The sequence below is a fragment of the Orcinus orca genome, chromosome 17 (genome assembly GCF_937001465.1).
Source record: "Orcinus orca chromosome 17, mOrcOrc1.1, whole genome shotgun sequence".
Classification (NCBI taxonomy): domain Eukaryota; kingdom Metazoa; phylum Chordata; class Mammalia; order Artiodactyla; family Delphinidae; genus Orcinus; species Orcinus orca.
In genome coordinates, this window is record NC_064575.1 from 34,611,960 (window position 1) to 34,629,355 (window position 17,396).

Genomic DNA, 17,396 nt, shown 5'->3' on the forward strand with positions numbered 1-17,396 from the left:
AGACGTCTACATTTTTGTCTAGTTAGTACATTTCTAGTTTTTTATACAATTGATAAGAACTCTTTAATCTTATGAATTCTTTATATTTACTCTTTGGAGACAAGACTTATAGGGATTTCCTTGGGCTTAAACTAGAAAGAAAAATAAATTTGCATATGAAATGTTGAAGGCTTTGTTACAAAGTGGGTTAACATTATATGTATGTTTGAAATAAACTACTTCAACCAGAGCACCTAGCTGTTAACCTCCAGATTAATATCTATCATAAAATATGTGCATGCTTCCAACACATGGCATTGCCTCCTATTACTGCATGTCCAGGAGAAATGGTTTTGTCTTGTAGCAAAAGCCATTAGCTCTTTGCACATTTTTTTTTTTTTAATGACAGCTATCCAAAAATCAAGCTGAACCCTTGTATATGAGGACAATTTTTAGACAGGTCTAATATCCAGTTGTACCTTTCAGTCACTTAGAGAGAAGGCTTAGACCCCTGAAGCCCAAAGTCACAGGTTTTTAAGGATTATGGTGGTATATACCTCCAGTTTATAGGAAAAAAATGCGTTGTAGAAAATCCAAGTTAAATTAGGACTAAAATCCAAGTTAAATCTAGAACTAAAGTTTTACTGCCCCAAATACTTGTAAACTCTAGGTTACTGCTCTGTTGTCCATTTCATCAGTTGCAGAATATTCAAGTTAGTCTTTCAGTGCTAACAAGAACAAAAAAAATGCATTATGTCTAAAAGCAGAACATGATTGCCAAGCCAGATCTGCTCGTTACCTGAGAGTTTGGGGGGCCACCCAAGCGGCATCTACTTGTTTGCTACTGACCTTCAGTTAGACTTGCTCAAGAATTGTTACAGTGTAATAACATACACCCTTATGTACTCTTGAGTTTATTGAAAAGACACAGCAAATGTGCACACACACACACACACACACCAGCACACCAGCACGCACCTACTCTAGAGCCTAGAATTTTAAGAGTCAGAACTTTTTATTTGCTTCTGGATTAAGATGGACCCTGTATTTCCTCAGCATGCTAATTAGAAACTCTATAAACAATTCAAAACCAGCTTCTTAAAATTGTTTTACAAAAATTGATGTTAAATATTGTCCTCAGAGAGTTCTACTCTGACTTTTCAAATTGTTTTTTTCTCCCTTCATGGGATAAACAGTTAGGGTTTCTTTTTGTTTGTTTTTTATCTCTCATTGTAAAAAATTCTATCTTAAAAGCTGATTTATTATTTCTTCCTTAGCATGGATGACATGGGAACAAAGATGATATTTCATCAGTCTTGTTTTTATTTAAGTTGAAAGGTTATATATTTCTACTATCTATTGCAATACTGCTAAATATTTTTATAGTGCTTGTAAATCTAATGACATTATTTTTTTAGTTTGTATTTAAGGCATTTACTCAAAAGGGACCATATGCCTCAGTTCATGTCACTCTATCATCAGTGTGTATGGTCACTCTATTTTCTAATACTTTTAAGATTGGTTTTGGCCCCGACGTTCCTCTGCCAGATTTATTTCCTTTATTTTCCCCTATATAGCACCATTTGGGCCATTTAATAAATAATTTCCCAACTCACCTTTCATAGTTATTTTAAACATGTGTATCTATTTGAAATACCGAATTGTTTTGTATTTTCTAATTTTTGCAAAAGTAGTATCGACTAAAAATCACATCCTATTCTTTTATTTTTTCTACACAAAATTATTGTTTTAAAATGTGTGGCTCCATAGAAATTATTGTTTCTGGCCACTGTCTAATATTCCACCATATGTTAATACCATATTTTGCTTATCCATTACCCTGGTGATACATACTTAGGCTATTTTCAACACTTTATGTCCACCATAGGCATTAATACACTCTTTCCACATGTCCCTTTGAGTAACAGTGCAGAGTAACAGTGCAGCTGTGGAATGGCTGAGGTAGAAGTCATATATATGCCTTATTTCACAGATTCCTCCCCAGAATAGCTGTACCATTTTCCCCTCACCAGCAATACTTGGAATTTCTCTCTTGCCATATCCTTTGTCACCACACGCTGTTAATCTGCATTTTTAAAAATTAATTAATTAATTTTTGGCTGCATTGGGTCTTCGTTGCTACACTCAGGCTCTCTCTAGTTGCAGCGAGCGGGGTCTACTCTTCGTTGTGGTGCGCAGGCTTCTCATTGCAGTGGCTTCTCTTGTTGCGGAGCACAGGCTCTAGGCGCGCGGGCTCAGTAGCTGTGGCTCCCAGGCTCTAGAGCGCAGGCTCAGTAGTTGTGGTGCGCAGGCATAGTTGCTCCACAGCATAATTTGCATTTTAACTTCTGGAAATTTGGCATGTGTGGATTCATAAGAAGTAAGGTGTTTTAATTCTGCATTGCTCTGATTCTAGAAAAGTTACGTCTTCATATACTTTCTTGCTATTCATGTTTTCCATTCTGTGAATTGCCTATCATGACTTCGCTCATTTTTCTATTGAGTATTGTGTGTCTTTAGAGATGTAGAAGTTTTTGTATTCAGATGTTGAGTCCTTTATTGGGTTTTAGATAATGTATATGTCTTCTACCCATCAACTGTTTTTCAGTCTGACTTTGGTATCCTTTATTGTACATAAAATTCTAATTTTTTATTAAAGTATAATTGACTTACAATATTATGTTAATTTCAGGTGTACAACATGGTGATTCAATATTTTTATAGATTATGCTCCATTGAAAGTTATTATAAAATATTGGCTGTATTCCCCATGCCCTACAATATATCCTTGTATCTCATTTATTTTATACATAGTTGTCTGCACTTCCTAATTCCCAGTCTGTATCTTGCCCCTCTCGCTTCCCTCTCCCCACTGGTAACCACTAAATTGTTTTCTATATCTGTGAATCTGTTTCTGTTTTGTTGTATTCATTCGTCTTATTTTTTTGATTCTACTTATAAGTGATATCATTACAGTATTTGTCTTTGTCTGACTTATTTCACTAAGCATAATACCCTCCAGGTCCATCTATATTGTTGCAAATGGCAAAATTTAACATTTTTTATGGCTGAGCAGTGTTCCATTGTGTACATATGGCACGTATTCTTTGTTCATTCATCTGTTGATGGACACTTAGGTTGCTTCCATATCTTGGCTATTGTAAACAATGCTGTTATAAACACTGGATGTGGGTGCATGCATCTTTTCAAATCAGTGTTTCTGTTTTCTTCAGATATATACCCAGGAGTGGAATTACTGGATTATCTGGTTGCTCTGTTTTGTTTTTATTTTTATTAACATCTTTATTGGAGTATAGTTGCTTTACAATGGTGTGTTAGTTTCTGCTTTATAACAAAGTGAGTCAGCTATACATATACATATGTCCCCATATCTTCTTCCTCTTGTGTCTCCCTTCCACCCTCCCTATCCCACCCCTCTAGTGGCTACATCAGTTAACATTCCCACCAACAGTGTACCAGGGTTCCCTTTTCTCCACATCCTCGGCAAGGCTTGTTAGTTTTGTTCTTTTTTATGATAGCCATTCTGACATGTGTGAGGTGATCTCTCATTGTGGTTTTGATTTGCATTTCCCTGATGGCTAGTGATGTTGAGCATCTTTTCATGTGCCTGTTGGCCATCTGTATGTTTTCTTTGGAAAAATGTCTATTCAGCTCTTCTGCCTATTCTTTTAAATCAGATTTTTTATATTAATAAATTTATAATTTTAATATAGTTAAATTCATCACTTTTGCTTCATACAATGTATGCTTCTTTATTTTTCAAAGATCTATTTCATCTCTTACCCTGAAATCACAAATATATTACCTTCCAATTTCTTTTATTCTCTCTAGATTTTATTTTTCACATTTAAATATTAAAACTATTGTATTTTAGTTTTGTACATTAGGTGGAATTATATAACATAATGGTTAATAGAATGATTTCTGTGGGGTTTAAGTTCCAGCTCCACCATGTACTTCTTAGGCTAGTCATTTTATCTCTCATACTTCAGTTTTTCCACCTGTAAAATGAGGATAATAGTTTATGCCTTGTGGATTTTTTTGTGAAGATTAGGTGAGCTATATAGGACTGGGTACAACATAAGTGATATCACTAGGTTAAGATCCAGTCTCATCTCTTTTTAAAATGAGACTGTTTCCCCAAAAGCTGTAATTCAACTTCCTCCATTGGACTATGATTCCATCTCTTTCATGTGCCAACTTTCTATCTGTATATAGCTCTATTTCTAGGCCACCTGTTTGAGTTGTTTTCTTATTTGCTATTTCTTCCAAGGGCATCACACAGTTCTTATCTATCATGACTTCCCAATATATCTTAATGTGTAGGGCACATTCTCCATTTTGAGCTTATTTTTCAAAACTACCTTAGCTGTATGGAGAACTTTATTCTTCCAGATACATTTTATTTTACTTTATTTTATTTTAATTTTTTTATAGGAGATAGAGCAATCTGCTCTTTTTTTTTCTTTTTTTCTTTTTTTTGGCTGCATTGGGTCTTCATTGCTGCGTGTGAGCTTTGTCTAGTTGCAGCGAGCCGTGGGGCAGGAGGCTACTCTTTGTTGTGGTGCACAGGCTTGTCATTGCAGTGTCTTCCCTTGTTGCAGAGCACAGGCTCCAGGCTCGTGGGCTTCAGTAGTTGTGGCTCGTGGGCTCTAGAGTGCAGGCTCAGCAGTTGTGGTGCACCAGCTTAGTTGCTCCGTGGCATGTGGGATCTTCCTGGACCAGGGATTGAACCCATGTTCCCTCCATTGGCAGGTGGATTCTCAACCACTGCGCCACCATTGAAGTCCCCCAGATACATTTTAGAATCACTTTTTTATGCTGTCCCTCAAAAAAAAAAAAAAAAAGAGCTTGGCCTTTTATTACAGTTGCATTTAATTTTATAGATTAATATAAGGACATTTATATTATTATAGTAAGTCATCTCATCCATACCTGTGATATAAATTTCTTTTACTCATGTGTCCTCTAATAAAGTTTTCATTATGAAGATTTTCTGCATAATTTAATAGGTGAAACCCCATACTCTCTATAGGTTTTGTTACTATGGTAAATTCATCTTGTATTGTATCTAGATATTGATGCTATGGAGGAACACAATTGATCTTGGTGTATTAATTTTTTTCCAGCCCCTATATTGACCTCTTTTCTTAGATTTAATAGTTTATTGATTTTCCTGTGTTTCCAATGAAATACATAATCAAAACGATCTATAAATATGACATTTTTATCTATATTCTTCTAAACCTTCTCTCTTTCTATTTCTCTCAATACACAGCTCCAAAAAGGTCGGTTCCAATAGACCAGTAATGTTAGAAATCTTCATCTCAATTCTCTCCTTAAAGGAAATGCTAATTTTTTAAAAAAATTAGTAGTATAATAATTTTTGTTAGTGTATACATGTGCCATGTATTTTTGGTATATAGCCTTTATCAAGGAAAGATAGTTATTATTTGGATCTAGTTTTATAAAATTTACCCTACCCAATAGATTTTGAACCTCATGGGATGCTTTTTATCTCTTCTATCTAAAAAGAATGATGATATGATTTTCTCCTTTTATTTAACTAATACAGTGAATCACATGAATTGATTGGCTGATACTGAACCAACCTTGCATTCTCAAGGATAAACCCACTTGACCAAATTGTATTATAGTATAGATTAGCTTTTGCTGTATTACAAACCACCTCAAAACTGAGTGGCTTAGGGAGATCAGCTTGGTGCTTTGGGACCACCTAGAGGAGTGGGATAGGGAGGGTGGGAGGGAGGGAGACACAAGAGGGAAGAGATATGGGAACATATGTATAACTGATTCACTTTGTTATAAAGCAGAAACTAACAAACCATTGTAAAGAAATTATACTCCAATAAAGATATAAAAAACAAAAAAACAACAAAAAACTTAGTGGCTTAAAATAGCAATTACTTGGCCATTTAGGACTGGATTCATCTGGGTAGTGTTTTACTTTTGGTTTTATCTGGGCTCCTTCATGCAGTTTTAGTCAACTGATGGATCAGCTGAGTGAGAGCTGGTCTGAGACAGCCTCACTCACAGGTTCGGTGGTTGGCTTGGACAGTGGGAGCACCTGGTCCACTTGTCTTCAGAACCTAGTGGGCTAGTCCTCGGCAACTGAGCCATAAAGCTCTTTTGCTATTGTCTCATCATGTGGGTTGAGTATGCCAAACCCAGTCCTGCTGAAGTGGTGACTTAGGAATGAGGGTGTCAGAAGGGGATTGTACCATAATTTTTGAAACATCCTATCACAATGTTTTTAATATACCTTAAAACTCTGTGGAATAATAGTGTATTTAGGTTTTTGACTTATATTTTTAATAAGGAAACTTTGATTGTAATGTTTTTTTATATTGCCCCTGTTTGGTATAATATTCTTCTTGCACCTCTAGCCCCATTATTCTAGCTTGGGGTACTTAAAATGTATTGAAGGGGATAGAAATGAGTATTGCATCTTAAATAAAAGTCTTGGACAAGTGGTTCCCACTTATCACTGAGGTTGTTCAAAAGGCTGCACTCTCACGGTGGACTATTGAACCCTTATGTACACCAAGCATTACATCTCACTTATACAATATTTATATCACAGCGCCTATGAATAGCACAATACCCATTGCTAATTCAGATTGTGTTTTAAGATATGAGACAAAATGTAAGACTTTTATTATAGTCATAAACATCTAGCAAACCAACCAGAAAATAAAAGCTAATTTTCAGTTGGTTGGCCGAGAACAAAAAAGCGAAGAATACCTAGTGCAAAACCATATCTCTGCTAACTACTGTTGGATTTAGAGCACACACATGCTAAAAAATATCTTCTTATCAAAGATTTGAGGTTGGACCTGAAAAAATTATATCAGAAGTGAAAATAATCATGTGGTCTGACCAGCGTGGATCACACAAAGTAAGTGTATACTATATATAAAGTAGATAGACTACGAGGTCCTACTGTATAGCACAGGCAACTATATTCAATACCTTGTAATAACCTATAATGGAAAAGGATCTGAAGAAGAAATACATATATCGGAATCACTTGGCTGTACACCTGAAACACAACATTGTCAATCAACTAAACTTCAAGTAAAACAAAACAAAACAAAAAACTAAGTGTAAAGGGAAGTATAGTTTTATAAATTCACCTCTGATATCCAATGGACCAACTGAAAGACAACAGAAACTACAACTATCTAGGAGACAGGACATGGCCAGCAAACCAGGCCGTTACCCTTGTTAACGGTCATACCTGCCAAAAAACATACAGACTAGCCTGCATTCATGAATACATAGGAATTCTTCATTTATCTGGCATTGTTAGGCAATGAGGTATTGTATGTTAGGAGAAGTTTTTTTAAAATGACAAATTTGAGAGGAGTTATTTTAACCTTCACTCGGTAATTTTTTTCTAAAATTAAGAAATGTATCTACTGGTGTATCTAATGTTTCCTTGATAACTCGGGGTCATCAGTTCAATCAACGTTTGCATGAATAATGCAAATGGAAACAAGACAGGCATGCTTACTGAAACTGAAAATGACATAGCAATGGCTGGAATAACTGATGAGAGAGCAAGAAAAAAGCAAAACTGAAAACAAACCGTGATGAGGAAACAATCAGTCAAGTTCTGACTTTCTGTACTTAGTTTCAAAAAGAGATACCACAAATCCCAGCGAGAGACTCCAGCATCATTAGCTGTCTTTCTCCTTTGTTTCCACCTTCCTTTGCTTTTCCTTCTACCCTAGATTGTTCCAGGAAGTGTTTATAGCTCCTTGCAAGACACATTCTAATACTTGCTTTCTCTCACACAAACTTCACAATATGTCCATGTGATAAATAGTGTGGAGGTAAAAGAGAATTCATCACAGGGACAGCTCCTATGAAAATAAAATTAGAAACTAGCTTCTAAACATGCAGAGAGAAGGGCGTGGTGTCAGGCACTAATTTCCTTGCGAATTCCTCTCCATGTCTAATAGACGTTCTTCTTTACCAAGATCCCTTTTTATTGGTGTCCTATTCCAGACTGCTCCACTCCGCCCATCCTCATCCTGTAAAATACATTCACACTCTTTTGTGACCCTACTTATTTGCCCATTAAATAATCAATCATAGTACTGTCGGAATTAAATACAGAGCGAAATTAAAATACTGGAGTCACTTGGAGGGTTTAAGCAGCTCCACCAGAAAATAATGGGCATGGATTTAAAAGAGGCTGCGTGGGACTTGCTCTTGTCCAAATTCTTTCTCAAGAAGTATCTGAAATAAGCCTAAATTCAGAGTTAATCAGACTGGCCTGCTTTCTCAGGTGGACTGGAATTCTGCTCTTTCCCCTCAACTCCCTGATGTCAGTGGTTCTTTCCGGAGAGGAGGTGGACTTCTCTGCCTACTGCAGAAGCTCAGTTCCCCCCGGGTCTGCTCCCTGTCTGAATCCCACACTTGAGGCCAGATGCCAGCCTTCCCAGAACATTTGTGGTCTCCTTTCAGTTTCTGACCTGCTCAGATTGAGTCCCTCTAGACTCTTTCTGGAAACCTGATCTTCAACCCCTTTCGCTGACCTCGATGGTTACCTGCCTACTTTAGGCCTCAGGTGCTTTAGCTATAAAATGATATAGTTGCCCTTAATTCTAAAGTCTTCTTTCTAAAGCGCTACAATGTGGTGGCTCCTTGAAAATGTTTCTCTTTGCTGATTTTAATTTTGTAGAGAATTAAAATCCCAGCCACTCTAAAAGACAGTAAGTTACATTGGATAAGGAAAGTGTGCTTTTGTAGGTAGATTAACAGGGATGGAAGACGACTTAGTATGTTTTAAGATACTCATGATCCGTTCTCGTGAGAGTCGGGGAAGAAGGGGAAGAGAGTTAATAAAATACCAAACAATTGTGACAAATTAAGTTCACCAAGATGTAGGTAATTAGTTACTACTTGAATAAGCCACACAAATCCAATTCAAGTTGTCCTTTATTTTTCTAAGAAGGATCCCAGTGAACTGAGTCCCATGTTCAGTGACTCCACGTTCAATGGCTTAGTCTTTAAAAACTGTTATGTTGCTGGAAGCAGAAATATTGCCCATCAGTCCTAATTGATGTTTAGCTATCACGCACATTTGAAATAAATTTATTACTTTGCCTGATCTCAGTGTAATACATTCTAAAGGGGCAAAGAGCACACGAAAAGTTATGGAGTCTCCATCTTCTACACTAAAGTGTGCAATAGATTACATATTATTTGGCCGTGAAATTCACAAGCCATAGAAACCACACCATTAGCAATGTATACAGTGGTAAACAGCAGGTAATGAGAATGATATAAAACAAAACAGACTGTGTAGGTTGGCACTGCTGCCAATAAAGCAATTATTAAATGCATTCATATGCATCTACGCTAGGTAAGCTCTTTAGGGCAATTGCTATGAGTTCTACATACCTGTCAGGATATTATATATAGCCCAGTTTCTATGCCCTTTATTCAAAGACGCTGAGAAAGGGTTACTCTGGGTAAATTCAGACCTTTTCTCAATATAGAATTTGGTCAACATGCATTCTGAACAGCAAAATTTCACAGTATTTTCATACACTAATTGCCACCTCAGCAAATGCAGGATTAAGTATAATGGATTATAAGAAGTTAGAAAGGAAAGATGGAAGAAAAGAAGGAAGGTAGAAAAAAGGTGGATATGGAGTACTTCAACATTTATGTAGAGTGGACCTAAAACTAACCTGAGGTTTCCCTGAATTATTAGCATACGCTATAGAAACTTAAATGAAAAAATAAAAAAACCCAGCAAGGGAAACTCAAAGATTCTTTGTTTTTTCACTTTACTGCATATACACGTCCATCTTAAACAATCTATATGCTTATATCCAACAAGAGAGCATTGTTTTGCAAGGCTATTTGGGTTCTATCAGCATGTAAAGGTCAGACAACTCAGCTTTAGCAGAGTCAGCTTTCAGGTGAATAATTGTTTCTTTCAGGTTGCGAGCATTTGAATTCTCCAGAAATGTTTCCCAAAACATGAAAACTAAAAGAGTCCTAGGACAGCGTCCTTTAGAAGTTTTATAGTATCAAGGTTTTTGGAGGAAGAGTATCCTTGTCCATTATCAACACAATGATTCCAAGCAGATCAATTTATGCTGAGAATATTATATAACAGAACCCACTTCACATCCATTATACTGACAATGATCTTCCTTACTTCAACCTTGTGCTTCTTATAAAGTTGAAAATACGGAGCCAAGAACAGACAGTGACAATGCCAGAGACTCAGATGTACCTATAGGTGCCTTCAGACAACATCAGCCACCCAGGCTAAAGTCCTGGTTTAAAACATCCCAACATGAATGAATCTCAAAAACTATATGCTGAGCAAGTGAAGCCAGATCAAAAGGGCACCCACTGTATTATTCAACTTACATGAAATTCTAAACTCGGCAAAAGTCATCTCTAAAGATAAGAAACAGATCCGTGGTTGCCTTGGGGTGGGAGATGGGGATACTTTTGCAAAAGCCTGGGAGGAAACTTTCTAGTGTTTTAGAATTGTTATCTATCTTTATGGGGGTGGTAGTTATACAAATGTATACATTAATTAAAAGTCACTGAGCCGTTGACTAAAAATGTCTGCATTTTATTGTATGTAAATGATACCTTAATAAGGTTGATTACAAAATGAACCAAAACCAAAACAAAGCAGAAGAAAAACCTCTCAAGACCTTAAAGAAAATACACTGTTTTCTTCCAGGGTACCAGATTGGAAATGAGGCATTGGTCTGTTCTACCCTCAGATTATCCCTAGATAGATTATCTAGTCTATTTTAAAGCACTAGAGTCCCCCTATCAGGAAAACTCACCCCATGTTTAATTTCTTTGATTTCTTCTGTGCCTCTTCTCCCAACACAGTGAAGCCATTCACGGAAGAAAATTCAGCTTTTTCCAACTTTGCATCACCATATATTCTTTGCAAAGCTATTATTTATAGAATAAAATTTGGCGACACTTTGTAAAAATCTAGCTTTTTGAGCCTTACAAATCTTAACAGTTACCCTATTTATTGCCTCCAGTGGAATTTGGAAAAAAAATTATTTTGAAAATGAATAGCTGAGAATTGACTTCTTTGCTTGTTGTGATTTTCTCTTCCTCTAAGATAGAAATGAGTAGGAATGAGAAACACATACATAAAGAAAAAAAATTATCTTGCTGCCTTTGCATGGTTATAATTTATAGGAGGCCCTTTTCAACAATAATCTATTATCAGAATCAATAAAATATAATCTCCATGAAGGCCAGGCCAGGATATTTGTCTCTTTTTCAGCAGATTGCAATACAAACCACATTCATGGATATGCTTCTTGATGATCTTTGTAATACTGGAACAGTTGACCATTTCCTCATGCCTCTTCACCTTAACTTCAACCTGGTTTTTCACTGATGACCTCACATTTCCTTCTCTATCACTTGGTTGTGGGCCTCTTTTCCAACTTCAACTCCAACTCGCATTTCACTCTGGAACCAAAGGAAGACTCACACCTTCCTGCTTTTTAGTGATACCTCAAGGTCATTTCCATATTGTGATCATCCTGAAGAATAGCCAGACAATTGTTATTTCAAAGCCATCTGACAGTTTGTAGCTCTAAAAATTAACTAAGGACCGCATTTGTCAAAAATATCCTAGTTTAAGATTTTGGTAATACAGCAACAGTAATCCCGAAGTCACTTATGACAATCAGTGTGGGAAGCACCCTCCTTCAGGAAGATCCTTTGCCATACAATACTCTTTCCCTGTCAGGTAATAAGGAAGCACGGCAAGGAAAGTAACCTTTTGTGGAAAGAAATACTTGGCTTCGAGAAGGCTTGCAGTTCATACATTTTTCTTGAATTAGATTCCCCATTAATTACTTTATCCACAAAGAGGTAATTATCAGAATTATGTAAGCAATTAAGGACATGCTACTCCACATTCTTTCAGCTTGTTGACCTTTCTCACTTTATTTCATGTGGCCATCTGAAACATCAGTGATTTACATGTCTTTCTTTTTTTTTTTAACAGATTTCTGTGTGTGTGTGTGTCCCCATGATGAAAACATCATTAAAGTAAAATATCATGAATAGACTCTTAAGAAGCAGAGTCTACTGAAAGTCCTGGAAAATATGAAAGCACTAATATTCATGGACAGCTCTACACTCTGAAAGTTACTCCAAATGTTGTTGATCTCTCTTTTGTCTAGGAGTTTTTCAAATTTTCTCCCATGATCATTTGTTAGTTTTATAATTACATAATAAAGGCATTACATCATACAATCTTTTGTTATCCATTGCAGTTTTAAAACTATTCCTTTCCTTGTCCTCAGCAGATATGTCATAGATTATTCGTACACAAGCAAAGACTTTCAACGTAACAGTACTTTATAGTGAGAAGAACTATACTGAGCTATCTCTATCCTAAGACAATACACTAGGAAAGCACTAGGAATTCTTAAGCACTAGGAATACAGAGACGATCAAGGGGCAAGTTCCTTGCCTTCGAGTATACATGATCATTATAGCAAATGCTTAAATAGCACTTAGTATATAACTCACCACAGCAGTCTTATTATCCTCCTTTTTAATAGGTGAGCAGAGGAAGCCACAGGGAAGTCATAGGGTAAAGCCAGAATTTGAACCTAGGTAGACTAGTACACTCTCCACGGCTTTAACTACTACATTAAAAATATATATATATATATATATATATGTTATATATACATATATATATAAAAAACTCCAAGTATTCCAAAGTTACAAAACACTTATCTACAAAACTCAAAAAGGAGCACACAAACTTGCATAGAAAATAAACATGTAAAAGTTCATAAATAAACCACAGTATAACCTGCTCCACATAATATACTGACTGCAGTGTCCTGGGCCTCTCCCATCCTTAGGTAGCTGGAAATTACAACAAAATATTACTTTTCACCTTTGGAAGCCACACCATCTCTCATACCAACCAACCAGTTACTTCCTTAGAGGGAATAGGAAATTAACCTGAATATCATAAAAAAATATATATATATAGCATTAGTGATGTAGAATCTTTGTTTAAAGACAATAACTTCAATAGCAGAGGGAACGTTACCATTGCAGGCTTCCGATAACCTCTATATTTCTCAGATTTCATGCTAAATCATAAAATGCCATATTGTGTCTGAAGCTATTTTTTCAATAGTCCATTTTCTTAAATGGACTAGCAATGCCGTAAATACTGAGGAACATTTTGGCTCCCAAATCCTAAAGCCATTCTGATTATGCCTGGGTGATCATGGGGACGTCATCGGAACTACCAGAGGACTGGCTGAAATACCAGTGTTCTGGCCAGCTTACAAATCAGAAATTATACAGAATCCAATTTTATTTTTTTGTTAAGTAATTCCTATGAGGCTTTTGGGATGTCAATGTAAAGGCCTTTCACGTGTAATCTTTATCCATTAGATAGGGAACAATGCCAATCCCCATCATAAATACTTTCACAACCTGACACTGAAAATCCACTGTAGGGCATAGGACCTGCAAATAGGATATGAATCACACACATCCACTCATTCAGACAATCCACAAATATTCATTTTTAAGTCTACTATATGCCAATAATGTACTGGCCTCTCAGATGCTAAACCATGCTAAATGCTGAAACAGACATACTCAGTTGGGCCCTCCTGGAACTTATTACCTACAGAAGTGCCTTCATTGTAAATGGTCAGGTCTCAGCCAATGCTATTATCATCAGCAGGTGACCAAAGGATAGAGCTTGCTTTCTAAACAAGCTCCACACTCTTTGCTTTCAACATTTTTGTTTTCCTTCAAGGCACATAATCCAGTGGTCAGTTTCTCACAGTTAGTGAGGTTTGGGGAAAAGGTACCCAGTGAACAATTCCTTGTGGCCTCACTCTTTCCTCACACTCTCCTCTGTGCTTTTGAGCTAAAGAGACCTGGATTAAAGTCACTTGCTCTAACCTTATTATTTTAAAATACGGCTGCTCCTGCTTTGAGGATTTCCACTGGACCAACAGCAGCAAAGCAGCACTGAATCAGAAGCAGGTAAATTTCAAAATGACAGCTCTAAACATATCCACTCTCCTTTTGTTTTCCTCCTATCCCTTTGCTCTGAACACCTCTGCCCTGAGGCTTTGCCTTTACCCTTCTCTGATTACTGCTCCAAAAGGGTTTCCAAGAGCGGGGAGTATTTATGGTTTCATTTGCTCCCAAGTCCTTGGTGGAAAAGGATGCTTGCTTCCTGATTCTTACTAATTCCACACTCACATCATCAACACAAAAATCATCATTAAAAAAAAACATTTCCTCAGCTTCATATTTCTTCTGGGCCAACACTGAAAGAATATTTTCAAAGAAACAATATCCTCTCTCCTTTGCCCTTCTGAGTTTCACGTTCTTACCTCCAGTCTCATTTTCAACCCTTATTACGGGATGCATCACAAACACAGAAGAAAGTTCTTTGTGCTTTCCTGTACCAGCTAATTATTCTAATTTGTTCTGTCTCTACCGAACAGAATGCGAAATCAACACAAAGGCTGATTATGCGACCTCTTCCAAGGGAATGGTCTGAGAGTTGTCTATTTACTAATGAAGCTCAGTGTGTATTAAGGGTTGACTGAAGCAATCATCAGGAATTTTCATCCCTTAAATTAGTCTTTTCTACCAGATGCACATCTTTCATTTCGGATAATATAACTTTTAAGTTCAGGATACAACTGGACAAAAGAAAAGAAAAAAAGGTAACCAACACAACATTTGTAGTAATAACACAGTAACAGCTATCGTCCTTCCCTGAGGAATTCAGCCTACTTTATGGACACAATTTAGTACAAACTCATAAAAAAGCTAACAAAGCCCCAAACCACTTCACAAGAGCGTAGAGAGGTAAAGGTCAGAAATTATTACTGCCAGACCCAGCAGACAATAGCACCTACCGGAAAGAGCACAGGACAGGAAAACCTGGAAGCCTGTGTTCCAGTTTCGGTTATTCCTGTAAGCATTAGTACGATCTGAGTGAACTCAGCCTGCCCTGCTTTTTCCGTTTATAAAAACCTACATCATCCTCTCAGTAGAATGAAATGCCACATCTGAAAAGTTGCAGATCTCTTTAGGAAAGAAAAAAGCTCATGCTTTCCAACCAAAATGGAATAATTCAGTCAATGGAGACTTAATAAAACTCTGCCATAAAGCAATTGTTTACTTGAAATCTATCTTTTGTGGTATATTTATTGGGGTAAGGAGTGTCAGCAAATCATAATTAGAGTTACCGATTATTCCAGAAATCAAGGTCATTGAGTTCAGATTCCAACTTTGACCCTGACCCAGGCTTACAGAGATGTAAGATGTCCCAATACCTCATATCCAGCATACATGGGAGAAACAAGGTATGCAGACAGATCCTCTTATAAATATCCCATATGTAGTGGTTTTAATACAGGGTCTCAGATTCATTGCCATTCTTCGCATCCAGATGTGGGCATTTTCCCTTGAATTTAGGCAGGCTTTCCATGGCTTCAAACAATAGAGCAGGGGTCAGTAAATTATGGCTGGTGGGCCAAGTCTAGGCCTCTACCAGCTTTTATAAATGAAGCTTTATTGGAACACAGCCATGTTCCTTAGTATATGTATTGTTTGTGTCTGTTTTCACATCACAGCAGCAGAGCTAAGTAGTTGCAAAAGAGACTGTATGGCTTGTAAAGCCTAAAATATTGACTGTCTGACACTTTATGGAAAAAGGTCTCCAACGCCTGCAATAGTATATAATGAAAGTGATGCTATGTAACATCTAAGACTAGGTCATAAAAGGTCATGCAGCTTTTGCATGATTCTCGTGGAATGCTTCAACCCTGGACACTCATTCTCTTGGAATACTCTATCTTGAATCCTAACTACCACGTTATGAGAAGTCCAAGCCACCTGGGCAGCCATCTATAGGCACTCCAGTCAACAGTCCTTGTTGGGCCCAGTCTTCAAGGGCCAGACATGTGAATTAAAATTATCTAGATGATTCCAGCTCCAGCCATCCGAATCCTCATGAGCTGAGGTTTCAGATATCAGTCATGGAGTAGAGACAAGCCATCTCCTCTGTGTACTGTTTGAATTGCTGACCCACAAAATCTGGGCACATATTAAAATTTTTGTTTATTTCACCACTAAGTTTGGACTTCTTTATTATGTAGCAATAGATAACTATAGCACTGTGTCTGTACACAGGATATCTACATTTCACAGAGCACAGATTTTTAGATGTGAATGTTGACTGCTCAATTTCTAAGAAGAACGTATACACACATATAGGTACAAAATGTTTATGCATATGTAAATATTAGACCTATATAAACTAATCTATATTATCCATAAAATGAGGGGGCCTTGATAATGGCTAACATTATTTTTCGGTACTTATTGTGTTCCAAGAACTGATAAATTCTTGCATTGTATGAATTTTCTCTTTCACCCTCATAGCAACTCCCTGAGAGAAGTAATGGTATCTCTATTTTATAGATGAGAAAACTGAGGCAAAAACAGATAACATGCTCAAGAGTACTCAACAAGTAAATTTTTAGAGTCAAGATTTGAACCCAGGTTCTCAAGTTTTAGATCCCTTACTCATACTCACCAAGCTATATACTGAGGAAGGGGATGAAAGCTGACGCCATTACCTCATGCTCAAGAAGTCAGACAGAAACTTAGCAGGTACGGTTGAAAGAAGACAGGACTTGGAGTCGTAAGTCCAGAGCCTGAGTTATGAGATGAATTCTCCTCTCATCTAGATATAGGTTTGTTTTTAGAAAATGAAGAAGATCACTGCATATTTTGATTGTTAATTTCTGTACTTAATGATTACCAAAGAATGGAATTTTACCAGGGAGCTATTTTGCAATGACATAAATTATTGATTCAAACTCAAACCTTTATTATAAATTATTGATTCAAAATCAAATCTTTATTAAGTCTCCCTTGCATCAGAAGTTTTTCCCACTCTTCATTTCTTTGAAACCCTTTCCTGTCTACTCTTGGCCAAAGCTTGAAGCCTAATTTAACACTTGGAAATAAAATAATGAAATAGTCATAACACAGCAATTCCAATGCCTACTGAAATGGAAGCTCTAAATAATTTTTCAGATAATTTAGGAAATTAAAAATATTTACATCATAGATGCAAAGACAGAAGTTACTTGTGTAATAAATGGTGAGACAAAAAGTTTCTGGTCAAGTAGATTTGTTTACATATGATCACTAATCTGAGTTCTACCCCTGTGCTAAAACCCAGTGACAGGTTGCGTACAGCTTCTAAAGGGATAGTTCAGTGCATTGGGTCAAATTCATGCCATAAAATGTGGTATTAGTAGTAGTACTAG

The 17,396-nt window shown here is 36.7% G+C and overlaps 1 protein-coding gene across 1 annotated transcript in view; it reads left to right on the top strand.

Moving 5' to 3' along the window:
- Positions 1–12,303, top strand: part of LOC125961667 (translation initiation factor IF-2-like) — a 48,478-nt gene extending 36,175 nt beyond the window's left edge. The window contains exon 7 of the mRNA XM_049700478.1: positions 12,053–12,303. The gene's annotated coding sequence lies outside the window, so the exon portion shown is untranslated. The remainder of the gene's footprint in view (positions 1–12,052) is intronic.
- The last annotated feature ends 5,093 nt before the right edge of the window (positions 12,304–17,396 follow it).